This window comes from Phodopus roborovskii, unplaced genomic scaffold (genome assembly GCF_943737965.1).
Source record: "Phodopus roborovskii unplaced genomic scaffold, PHOROB, whole genome shotgun sequence".
Classification (NCBI taxonomy): Eukaryota; Metazoa; Chordata; class Mammalia; order Rodentia; family Cricetidae; genus Phodopus; species Phodopus roborovskii.
This window is the reverse complement of record NW_026126480.1, coordinates 8,043,088-8,055,637: the sequence shown is the minus strand read 5'-3', so window position 1 is coordinate 8,055,637 and position 12,550 is coordinate 8,043,088.

Genomic DNA, 12,550 nt, shown 5'->3' with positions numbered 1-12,550 from the left:
TTAGACTTCGGTTGCCAAGAGACCTCCTTTCATCACATGGATTCTGAGAATTGAACTCAGGTCACCAGTTTAGTTACAAGGGCATTTACTTATTCACTTGCTTATCTGTCTTGCAGGCCCATAAAGTCATAAGGTAGGTATTTTTGTTTGTTTTGATACAAAAGTAGAGTCAGAGATAAAAGCATAGCTAGAAATTTTGGTACAAGTGTTGGGCTTTTGGCAAGAGTTAAAATGTGTCTTTGAGCCAATCTTCCAGGGGCATTGAAGGGGTAATGAATTGTCACATAGGTTTATACTACAGTGGTTAAGGGGGAGTTGAGGATTCTCTGTTGGAATTCACAGTTTGGCTGTGCGAGGTAGGGTTAGGACCTTCTCGCCCTGTTGCTTATGTAGGGCTATGGTAAGGATGAAGCAGGAGATAGGTAGAAATCCTGGTCTGCAATAAGTACTCAAGGATTGGTCACACATACTTTGACCACTAAGTCACTTCAAAGGAATGGTCACATACACCTTGACCACTCAGGCACTTCAGCTGATCATTGTGACAAACCACTGATGATGCTCTTCCACATGTGCTCACACCTTACCTATGCCCCTGTTCCCATTCTCTGGCTCTCTCTCTCTTCAGCTGACAATATCTACATCAGTGCTGTGGCTCTTCAAAGCCACTCCAAGTGCTGTTTTTGTCCAGATTTTCTGTCCAGCTGTGTTCTGCTTAGGATCCCTGAAGAAAGTCTTTTTGAAGAGTTGAAGAAACATGCCTTCTCAGCCCCAAACAAAATCATTTTTATAACAATGCTTCCTTTATGTGTCTGTTGCAACCTCTAAATTTTGGAAAACGTGTTTTAAATGTGAGGTTGGTTCTATAGCTCTGTATTTCCCCAGGGTTGGCAGTTTGACTTATACCTGGGCAGTTTAGTCCTCTCTGATACTGAGGACAGACCCAAAGCACCCATAGATGTGGTGCTATGGCCACCTTCCCAGGAGGACAGAGCCAACAATCAGCAGATCTGGCCACCATGAACTTCATTGAGCCTTCCCAGCAATGACAAACTAAAACCACAAATCTTTTCATCCTTAACTTGCTTCGGGAAGGTGCTTGTTGACAATGATGGGAAAAGTCATTAACACAGTGGGCAAGTCACATCATCATCCTTGGTCCTTTACAACTATACCAAGAAAATAGGTAGTAACACCTACCTTGTCTATCCCCTAAGATAACCCAGAAGACAGTTATGTGATATATGCACAGTAAGCTTTATGAACATCTTTTGTATATATGAATTTGCCTTATTCATTTAAGCCTCAGTTTTGTAATCTGGGAATGCTCTTCATCCCAAGGGAATGTACTAGCACAGATTTTGGCACAGGACATGCACTCAGGGAATAACTGATTTAAAGGCTCAGTCCTTGATATCGTGATAACTTTCAGGACTTCAATGATGTTAGGATTCCTTTGTACAGATAAAGAGAAAAGTGCATTGCAAATACCATTTATGATAATAGTACTTATCACTACAACTATTATTTTACCATATTTGGGGAGCTATCACAGCTAGTTTACACAGAATTCTGCTCCTGTTCTTTGATAACAGTAACACAGACTTTAATTAGCCTCACTATTAAACATGCATATTAGCAACTGGCAACTGAACCAAGCAGATGTGAACAGAACTCACTGGTGAGGGGTACCATTCCACTCTGCCATGGCTGTGGAGGATCCCTTTGCAGTTGGCATTACTCTTAGGGACTCTGGGCTGCTCATAGCCCAGTCCTTATCAGTGTGGCTTTTGCAGCTTCCTTCATAAAAAAGTAGTATATGACAAGCCCGCTGGGGCAGGAAATAGTTTTGCGCTAATGAGTTTGTGCTTCGCTGACGCTTTCCCATTAAAATCATGTTAACCATGCCCCCCCTTGTTAATCATTCCAAAATCAGTTTATTAATTAACTCATTTTGGGAAATGGCAATTTAGTCAAAGCTCTCCAGCTCATTAGCATGTTACCGGGACAGAGGAAATAGATGTCACTGAAACCCCTCCCCGCATGCTCAACTCAGCCAGCACTGTAACTACTTCAATGTTTTTGGTTTGCCCCTCCACTAACTCACATGGCAAAGAGTGACTGAAAGTGTCCTAGGTGCCTGACACTGCACTTATTTTGGGCAAAAGCTATAAATACACTCTTTGTCTCAAGAACATCTTAGGATAGGACAGCATGGGTAGGAGTGGAGTTGGGAGTGGGAGAGTTTTATTGTTCTAGAACTTTACCCCCACTCCTTTGCATAGTCTACTTTTGTGTGGTATATGTATCTGTTTGTGTATATGTTCACATAGGCATATAAATTCACTTGTGCATGTGGTGTGTGTGTGTGTGTGTTTGTGTGTGTATGCCTACGCAGAGGCCAGAAGTTAATTTTTGATATAGAGTCTCTCTCATTGAACCTAGGAACTTAATGATGGCTGCAGTAGCTCCTGAAGATCACCAGTTGTCTAGACTAGTTGGCAGGAGGGCTGAGGGGATCTGGCTTTCTGTCTTTTCAGCACTAGGATTATAGATGTATGATGCCATGCCTAGTTCTTACTTGGGTATTGGCATCCCACCTCAGGTCCTCATGTTTGCCATCTCTACAGACCCATTTTGCACTTTTAGACTCTTTATCCATACATCAGGCATGCCTCAGGACCATGTATAGCTTTTTAAAGGCACTTTGACACAGTGAGAGCTGGATAATTGCATTTGTGTAGGGAGTGCTGAGACTTTCCCACTCAAGCTCCTGTTTTATAATGATGATAATATTATAAAAACTAGGATCTCATCAGAATGGAATGATTACTGTGTGCCAGGCACTGTCCTAACCACTGTGTGATAACTCACTTAATGAATAACAGTGATTAATGACTCACTGAATGAATGACAATAGTTATTGACTTACTAACTTACCTAACACTCACTGTGGACTAGTAAGTTGGGCACTATTAATACCCTCATTTACCAGTGAGGAAAACCAAAGTAGGATACAAATTTTAAGTCAATGATACCCAGGAAATGATGTGTGTGTGTGTGTGTGTGTGTGTGTGTGTGTGTGTGTGTTTGTGTGTGTGTGTAGTTCACTCTTCTCCAATGGCCATGTCAGTATTTTTTGTTCTTTGTCATGCTGTTAGTTTCCAGAAATTCCTACACCTTGGTTAGGTTTCTCATAAAATATAATTCAGATCTTGTGACTTTGATGCTTGAGTGTGGACATAGGATTTCACTATTGGTAATGTAGGATCCACTCCAGAGAAGTGACGTTCTCTAACTGACTGGTAGTCATATTATTTACCAAGCTCCAGTTTTCTCAAATATGAAGGGGGATACTCAGGGCCAGTATGGTGATCAGTGGAATGAGACCACAACTGTCCTATGACTAGACGTCACTGTGATGTCTATCAGAAGTCATTCACTCTCCTTATCAACTTGACTTCCTTTCAGGGCCAGGATTGTTTCCACTGCAGGACTAAGGGATCTGGGGGATAGTCTGCCTATGAGGAGATGTTGGCCTTTCCTTCAGCTTATCAGGGATTAAAGGAATAGTGTTGGTGTTAGTGAGCTAGTCATGTGGTGATATCTTGTTACAGACCTCCAGATCTCTATGGTTAGCTAGTGGCAATCTCCATTCTCTGATCTTCAGAGAGCCTTTATTTGTACATGCAAGATATCACCACAAGTCTAGTCAGGTTGACTTCAGGTCATTAAGGTATTCTAGTCAGAGAAACATGCAGAGTTCACTCTGTCACTATTCAGAACATCCTTGTTTGATCTTTTCCTTCCTTAGGAGGTGTGGGATAATGCTGGGATCTGTCCACTGTGGCCCTGGAAGGGATATGGTCACTTACACCCATCAACTATTGTTTACATCTGTTAAATACCCATCTATGCTTCCCCTCCCATGTGACTATAGTTGAATTTTCTCTAATCATTACAAAGAGTATCAAACTATCATAGGTGGCATACATGTTTTCAGGTAGTCAAGTATTCTATGAGGAGACTACTCATGTTAGTCACTTACAAGTTAAGCTAAATTAGGGAGCCCCTTTTCTTCTTAAACAGGTAGCAAGAGCAGCTCTTACAATTTTAGAGGTGTTGGGAAGAATAAAGAGGTTAATCTCAAATAGTCCAATAAAGCTTGGCTGTGAACAGAAAGTCAATCCATAAGTGACCAGTCACTACCATTGCTATTCTACATTGCTTGCTCCCTCTGTGGTTGGCAAGAATGCAGATCAACTGTACCATGAGTCAGAGACAAAAGTCTTGGTAAAGTAGCTGTGGAATAGAGCATGAGTGTTCTCACAATGGAATTTAGCCAATGGGATTGAACTATGACTGGTCTTGCCTGCATCCATCACTCTAGACAAGGAAGTCTAGGAGCATGGGCATGGCTGGTGCTCAGCATGTAATGTCACCATCATCACAATGAGTGGCCAAAAAACAAAAACAAAAACAAAAACAAAAAACAAAAAAAAAACAAAAACATCACCACCACCAAAAAACCTTTCTAACCCATATTTAAGTAAGACATCTGTATTTATAAAGGAGAGCTGGAATCATCACCAAACAGGGATGGTTTCACCTAAATGGTGTAGCTACTAAATATTAAGAAGAATTGCAGAAAGGATACTCACTGAGCTGAGTGGAACTTGAGAAATACTTTGTCACCCTCCTCAAGTTCATGATGAACTGGGTCCCAGGAAGGAAGAGAGCTTGAGTGTTTGCTGTTCCCCTATCCTACTCAGGCCCAGAGTTGATTTCAATGTTGATGATGACATGATGCTAGCAGCTGCCTCCTTATTGAACAGCTGCCACTTCATGATACCTTGTGCTAGACACTTGAACACCTGCCCGTATTTAATGCTCATAGTCCCTCTGTGAACCAGTGTAGCAAACAAGCTGCTGTGTGTTCATCAGACCTGGCCTCTACTCCAAATACATGAAGGGCATTTCCTACCTCTCTTTAAAAATGTGTCTGGTCCAAGGAACAACTACATTCCAGTCCACAAATTGTGTGTCCAAGTTATATGTCTTTTTCCCCCCGCTAAGGCTTGCTCTATACAACCTTCAATACCTCCCTTTCTAAACACAGCTAATTCATATGACCAAGATGGGGCATTATCAGGCAAAAATAGGCCTCCCAATACCCTATCTTAATTGGACCTAACATGGATTGGTAATAAACAGCGTAACGAGGCTCTGAGGGGAAAGTTTCCTGAAATTCTGACCACTAAGACTAATGTGGTCTCCTTGTGCAGCTTTTACATACTGATGTAGAAGAGATGGAGAATGGAACTAGCCAGCATGTAAGTCCACATTTGTCTGACATCTTAATTTGAAGTCTTCCCATCATATCACAGCTATACAACGCAGGGAGCCAGTGATGAAGTGAAGAGTCATCTAAGACCTCAGACACTTGGGCACCCAGCTGTGGAACTTGGGATATGTTTCTTTGGCCTTTTTTCAGTCCTGTTTGTTGGCTTAGTAAAGATCACAGCAAACATCCCTCATCTTTTCTTTCCATCACCTTTGAGGCTGACAAAGATGCTCACTGAAGGTGAGGAAACAGTAACTTTGGACTGATGGCCTGACCTGAGGTTTAGTTTACTTGCTTGCTTTACTTGCTTGCTGTGATTCTTGGACATGACCTTCCACCTTTATGCTTTCTTTTTTAACATCTGTAGCAGAGGGCTGGGTTGGATGATATGAGAAGCTGTCATAAATGTGAAATAAGAGGACACAAGCCCAGTGAGTTCACAAACTGAAGCACCATTCATTGGTAAAGGAGCTTATGATGAGGTCTTTTTGGAAGCAGTAGAATCTTTGATCTAAACCCTTGTTAACATAAGTAAGTTATTTCTTCTGTACTGTCACAGGAAGACAAAGAGGTATTGGAAGTCATTAACAAGGAACAAGAACTAAGAACATGGAACGGGAACAGATTATGATCCCCAAGCAATTGATGAACAAAGTACTAACAGCTTATGCTCATTTCAAAAAAGATGTCAACCTGAATGTAGAAATAGTGATTACCAGAGGTTAGGAAGGGGGTAGTGGATAAAGGGAGATGGCATTTGATTAGTGTTCACTATGTGCATATGTGGAAATATTACATTAAACTCCAGAAATAAAAGCAATTCTAACAAGATGGCATTGACTGGAATTCCTTCCCACTCTTCTTTCCTTTATTGTGTGAATGAAGGCTTCAGCCTGGCCCTTTCTGCTGTCCCTTTTACCAACTCTCTATGCTCACACCCTCTATAACTGCTCTCCTCTTCTCCACAGCACTCACCAGTCATAACCTGATCACACTGTGCAATGCCCTCTTTAAGTGAACTATGCAAGAGCAGGCCTTTGCCTGATTTCTGTGTGGAGGCCATCTCGCTTCTCGAACAAAGCTTGGCACCCACTATTTGTTGAACAAGGTAAATGGAAAACTTACCTGCTTTGCAAATGGTTGATCTTCTGTTCATCTTGTGAAATGCATGCAGAGAGAATTCACAGAAGAGCAGAACATGAAGACACCCATACCATCAAGTGTTCAAAAAAAAAAAATCTGCTTACAGGAGGCGATCTGGCAGTGGGAAAAGCTAGAACTTGAAGAAAAGGGGATACTCCCAAAAGCCAGGGCTTACGTCTGTTATCTTGGGGCTCTTCTGACCATGTATGTATACTGTGGATCATAATTTTGGTACCTAAGAGAGATGGGCTGTTCAGGCAAAACACTAGTTCCTAGTCTGTGCCCCCAATGTCTAGCCTGGAGAGATGTGGTATGTAGGCGTTTATCACAAGGATACAAGACCAGGGAATTTTTTTCTAGGTTTCCTTGCTGTGGTTCCTAAATTGTCACTCCCCACATCTCATCTGTGCCTACCCTGTCCTTCTGCCAGAGCTCAAATCATCCCAAAGATTGTTCCAGTCTCTCCCACATTTACTCATTTATTTTTCCCAATTTAGTTTCTCCTGCTTTTTAAAGGTATTTGGTTTTGCAACGATGGGACAACTATGGTTACTCAGCTCTCTATCCTCAGTGTCTCATGATGGTAGACAATGTACAGTCATAGGAGCAATAAAAAAAATAGCAGTTGCTATTTATTAAGCACTTTGTTTGCCACATGTGGTGTGAAGAATTCTACATGATCCATTTAATATGAATCCACAAGTAGGTTAGTTACCATGCCCATTCTATACTTTTGTGGTAGGCCACAAAACTCAGAAATTAAAACATTCACTCAACCATAGAATAACTAACTGGAGGAAAGATGTGGCTTGAACTGCATTTTCCACTCTATGGCTATGTTGGGATGTGTATGTGTACACTCAAATCTGCCCCTTCAATCCTATTCCCTAAAGTAGATAGGTATAAAAATGAGTTAGATCCAAATGGGAGTTCAACACACCCTTCAGGCCTTTAAGAATTGATGAACAAGCCCTTTTGCAAGACTTTAACCTTGACCTTTTCCTGGAGAGACTAATTACTCAGCAACATCATGTCTTCCCTCAGATACAAGTAACACGTGGGTCCTCGACCCCATCCCCTAGCAGCAATTATGAAAACTCACTTGAGTTGCAAATTAATATGCAATTATGATTTTGGCAAGAGCTCTAAGGAAACCCAAAAGGGCTTAATTGAGTGGCATTTTCCCATGTGCCTGTCCCTAGACAAATGGGACAAAATGCTTTCCAACGTGCACTGGCTCCAGATAGCAGAGGGGAAGCTGCTGCAGTCTCAGGAGGCCATGGGCACTGACATGTGAGGTGTGCTGATGGGAATTCAACAGGACAAGTATAGGATATTTGCATTTGCTAAAGCTTCGATGGGAAATCCTACCATTAAGAAGTGTTCACTGGAAAGGAAGAGATAGAAAAACAAATCTTACCACAATGAAAATAAAATTTCATATGTTTTTCCCAAATGGGATTCTCTGGAGACCAGTCAGAGGCCAGAACACCAGCCTCTGTGAGGGAAGTCTGACAAACCTGGCCCTAGCACTGGCACCACACACCCTCACACATGATCTATGCAGCACTGAGGGCAGAGTCAGTCCAGGGAGATGATTAGAAGGAGAAGGGTTGAAGACTCAAGTCAAGCAAGAAAATGATTATGACATCTTCTACTAAAAGCAAAGTTCCAAATGAAAGGGGTTTAAGCAGAAAGGGCAGAAAAAGAACAGAATATTTATACAATCTTGGGAATCAGGGTAACTTGCTTAAGTAATACAAGAAAGGAAAGATAACTAATTTTGAATTTGTAAGCATTTAAAATCTTTGTATGCCAAAATGCTATAAACAAAGTCCAATAACCCCCAAACAAAATAAGGCAATTGGTAGTGTTGAAATGGTATGATAACAAGTATGCAAAAAAAGTTAGAGGGATCTAAGTCTGTATATCTGCATACATATTTCTCTCACAGACAGAAGAAACACTCTCAACTCAGGACTATTAAAAAGAATGATGGTTATACACAGGATATTTGTGAAGAGATGATTTAAGTCACTAATAAGCAAATGGAAGATGGCTATCTTGGAATGCAAATTGAAGTAATAAAGAGATGGCCCTTACTCTCCAGATCAGCAAAAACTTCAGACAGGAGAATGTCTATCATGAGGTCAGAGGACAGGTGGCAGTCCCACATACCCCTTGCTGGAGGATGACTTACTAGAACTTTTCCCAAAGTTATCTGGAATTTTTTTTATATAGTCAGCACTGCACTATTAGGAATCATTTGACTCTCAACAATGGTTCATCGTGCCCTAACATATATGAACACACAAAGATTTACTTATAATGAAGTTCAATGCAGCAAATGAACACAGATCAATGACAACTTACTGGCATCTGATAGAATGCCCCTGGATGTGGGAATGGTGAATGAATAGAAGCTTGTTGAATATGCTGTGTAGCTGGTATGTGTGGGATTGACATAGAGAACACTTGAAGGTTCTGATATATTAGATATAATTTTGAAGGTTAAAATCCACCTATATTATTTGTACAAATAGGCATTGAAAGGGGAGTTAACTGGGGCATCCTTATTTGACTTTTACTTATTAATCTTTAATTAGAATGTGTGTAAATGTTTTGTAATTTAAAAAAATCCCTAAATACTAAGAATCTAAAATGAGAACCACTGAGAATGGATGAATGAATGGTCAAAGCTGGGAAACAGGTGTGCAGTAGTGTAGCCCTTCCTATCAGCTGACTTCAGGAAGTCATGGGTGGGGTGACTTTCTCTAGGGATGCTATGGAAAAGATTCCTGACTCAAGTAGAAGTTTTATTTGAAGATATTTAAATTCCCCTCTTGATGTAGGAATTGCTTGTTGGGTTAAATGAAAGCTATAATAACACAGGGTCACAGCCAATCAATAAGGAGAGGCTTGCAGGAGGTGGCCATGGCTCAGCAAGGGCCAATTTCACAGTGGAGTCAGTACAGGTGAGGCTAAAGGCCACCAGGGTTGATGAGCAGCAGGTCTCGGGTGGCCTTTGAGGGCACATCTTTAGCAGTCTGGAGCAACAGACACTGGGTTGCAGAGGATGTAGAAATGGGGGTGGGCAGGAGAGGGAGTGCAGCGTCCACAAACTCTGGGCAGGAAGACGTAGGGAGACAGAGTGTTAATGAGAGAAAGAAGGGCAGGGGAGGTTAGAGTTGATAAATCTGACCCTGTTCACAGAAAAGTGATATGGGTTGACAATCCATTAAATGGCAGCCACCCAGGGACTGGGAATGGATGACAGTGCACCAAGGAGAGCATAACCCAGGTACAGTGTCCCTGCTCTCTGGAGCAGGAAGGTGGTACAAGGTCAAGATGCAAGACTTTGCTTTGCAGGGTTTAATCATGCAGGTCTGAGGATATAGGAGGCAGGCTGCTAACTCTCTGGTCTGAACTACCTAAGCCTCTTACTAAAGTGAAAAACTTAAAGCCTCTTTCTCAGGCTTTCTGTGCATACTAGAGAAATACTCAGCACCTGACCTGTAATTGGCATTGTGTAAACGAAAACCATGACTGCCTTAGACAAGCATTGTATAGAGAGGGGAAGTGCCTGAAAATCACACAGAGGGCAGAGGGACACTGGTTGGAATTCAACCCTTATCACTCATTCTCTGGCAATTATGGACAGCTTAATGGAGGCTGTTTTTTTTTTTTTTTTTTTTTTTTTTAATGAATTAAGACTCTGAATAAAAGGTTTTGTTATATATAAGGTTGCTGTGAAGTTCAGAGATAAAGTTTGGCAATGAATGTGTCTGGAACAAAGAAATTGCTTAATAGAGCTGTTACTGTTTTTCTTTCTCTTCTTCTTTTTTTTTCCCCCATGGGAGCTGAGGTCATGGGATGGGTAGAAGGAACAGTCTGAGAAATAGTTTCCCCAGTAGTAGAGGAGGCCCTGCTCCATTAATACCATATTCTCTAAGGTTTCTAGGCTTCCAGGAATCATGAGTAGGAAGAGGAGACAGGTAAGAAGGGTAAGGTTCTTTTCCTCTTTTGATGACACCACCCTCACTCTGTTTTGTAATTCACTTATGATGAAGCATTTATGTCTTATAAAGAATTCATTGTAATATGGGGTATTGAGTGGAAGATGCAGAAAAGGGGTCTAGCTGGACGTGATATAATGATGGCTTCCCCAGGTGATACTGGGCAAGGGATTTTATGAGCTTCAGATATCTATCTCTGAGCTATGTCCTGACTCCCACATTGAACTCTGTAAGCCAGGCACTAGGGAGATGCCCACCAAATGTGAAGTTCATTTCTCCTGGATGCTAATGAGGACTCCCCATCTCATTCATCATTGCCTCCCATGACACTTGGATGGAAAAAGACACATTGTATATATTACATTTCATAAATAGTATCTCACCAGCCAATGAATAAAAGGACCAACTCATGAAATAGGGAAGCCTGGCAAGGCCAATGTCAAGCAGATCTTGTAGCTGTCTGCCCACTGCATGGTACACACCAGGACATGGTTTTAGGAATAGCAGAACCCTTCCTGGTTTCATGGACAATGAAACAATGATAGATTATTTTACAGCTGGCAGTAGTTAGACAAGGGAGGCACTACAGACTCTCTCTTTCCAAGTTCCAAGGGCTATTATTTCTGGCTACTCCCTTGTGCTGGTTTCTTCTTTACAAGGCTCAGGGTCCAGAATTGGCTGTTACAGCAGAGCCCAGGTTGCCTGAGTCCCAGACCAGCAAATAAAATTCATGTGCTATGGGAACCCCAGGATCTGCCTGCCTCTGATTCCTAGTGCTGGGATTGCCTTTTTGTTATGTGGATTCTAGAGCTTGAACTTAGGTCCATATGCTCATGAAGCAATCACTTTATGGACTGAACTATCTCCCTTAACCCCTACACTCAGCTTTTCAAAGCAAGTATTCAGGTAGATCTCTCTTTCAGTTATATGTATAAGATTGCCTGAGTAGGTGTTCAGGAGTTCTGTTCTATAGTCCCCAGGTATTAATAGATGCTATTCTAATCTTAATAAATTATTTTAGTAAGTTAATTCTAAAAATATTCACCATGATCTTCTAGCACACAACATATACAGTCAAGTCCTGCTGTTATTTGTTTGGCCAGCATCTCTCCTGTACTTTAAAACCATTCATTTATTTAACATGCATTCTGATATGCTGTTTCTCACTGTTATCTGTTCCCTGGGGCTTTTGTCTTTGTGACACTGAAAACTCAAGTCAGGAAGAATGGAGGTGGACTTGTCCAGGACCTCTCAGTTGAAATGCCATCATGAACTTCTGACTCTACACCAAGCTTCTTTCTCCACAGCTGTCTAGATTCAAGTGCCAGGGAGATGGATAGTCTTTTGACATAAGCTGCAGTGGGGGTTACTGATATTGGGAGGTTCCCATGAAATAGATTTTAGTGGGAAGAATAGAGGATGGAAACAAAAGAAAAATGTCAGATGGCTCTGGCCTCAGCTTCTGCACCAATCTATCAATAAAATCGTGTCAAGAAAGAAGGAGTCAGCATAGAGCAACACTTTGATGGTCTGCACAAAGCAGTCCTTCCTCTGGGGGTTGCTTGAATACAGGTAGGTTTCTCTCCTGATCGCTCAGATTGGAACTATCATGCATGTTCTGTTTCATTCCATGAAGTTGGGAATTTAGATAAGAATGCATGAGTGCTTTCAGCTCTCTGTAAGGGTGGCATTTCAGAGAGCCAAAGCTCAGCCAATAGATCAGTCTTAGTATTTACCTTCCTTTTAGGTGGCACTCAGGCCTAAGACAGATCCCTGCTAGGATACCTTAACTGTCTAACAACCCAGTTCCTCTGAGTCTGCAACATGGAAAGAAAGCATTTACTTTAATAGTCCCACCCCAGTAGGCTGAGAGGTCCTTCCTGCAAACATCCCCCTGCAGATGCATCACATTCCTGACAATACATTCTCTCACCCAGCAGATCAGAACGATCATTTAAAAGCTCCGAGTGAAAGCTGGAGCTGCTGATTGATCCCATCATATCGTCTCAGTCCCATTTCAAACTACCTGTTCTTTAAATTGCATATA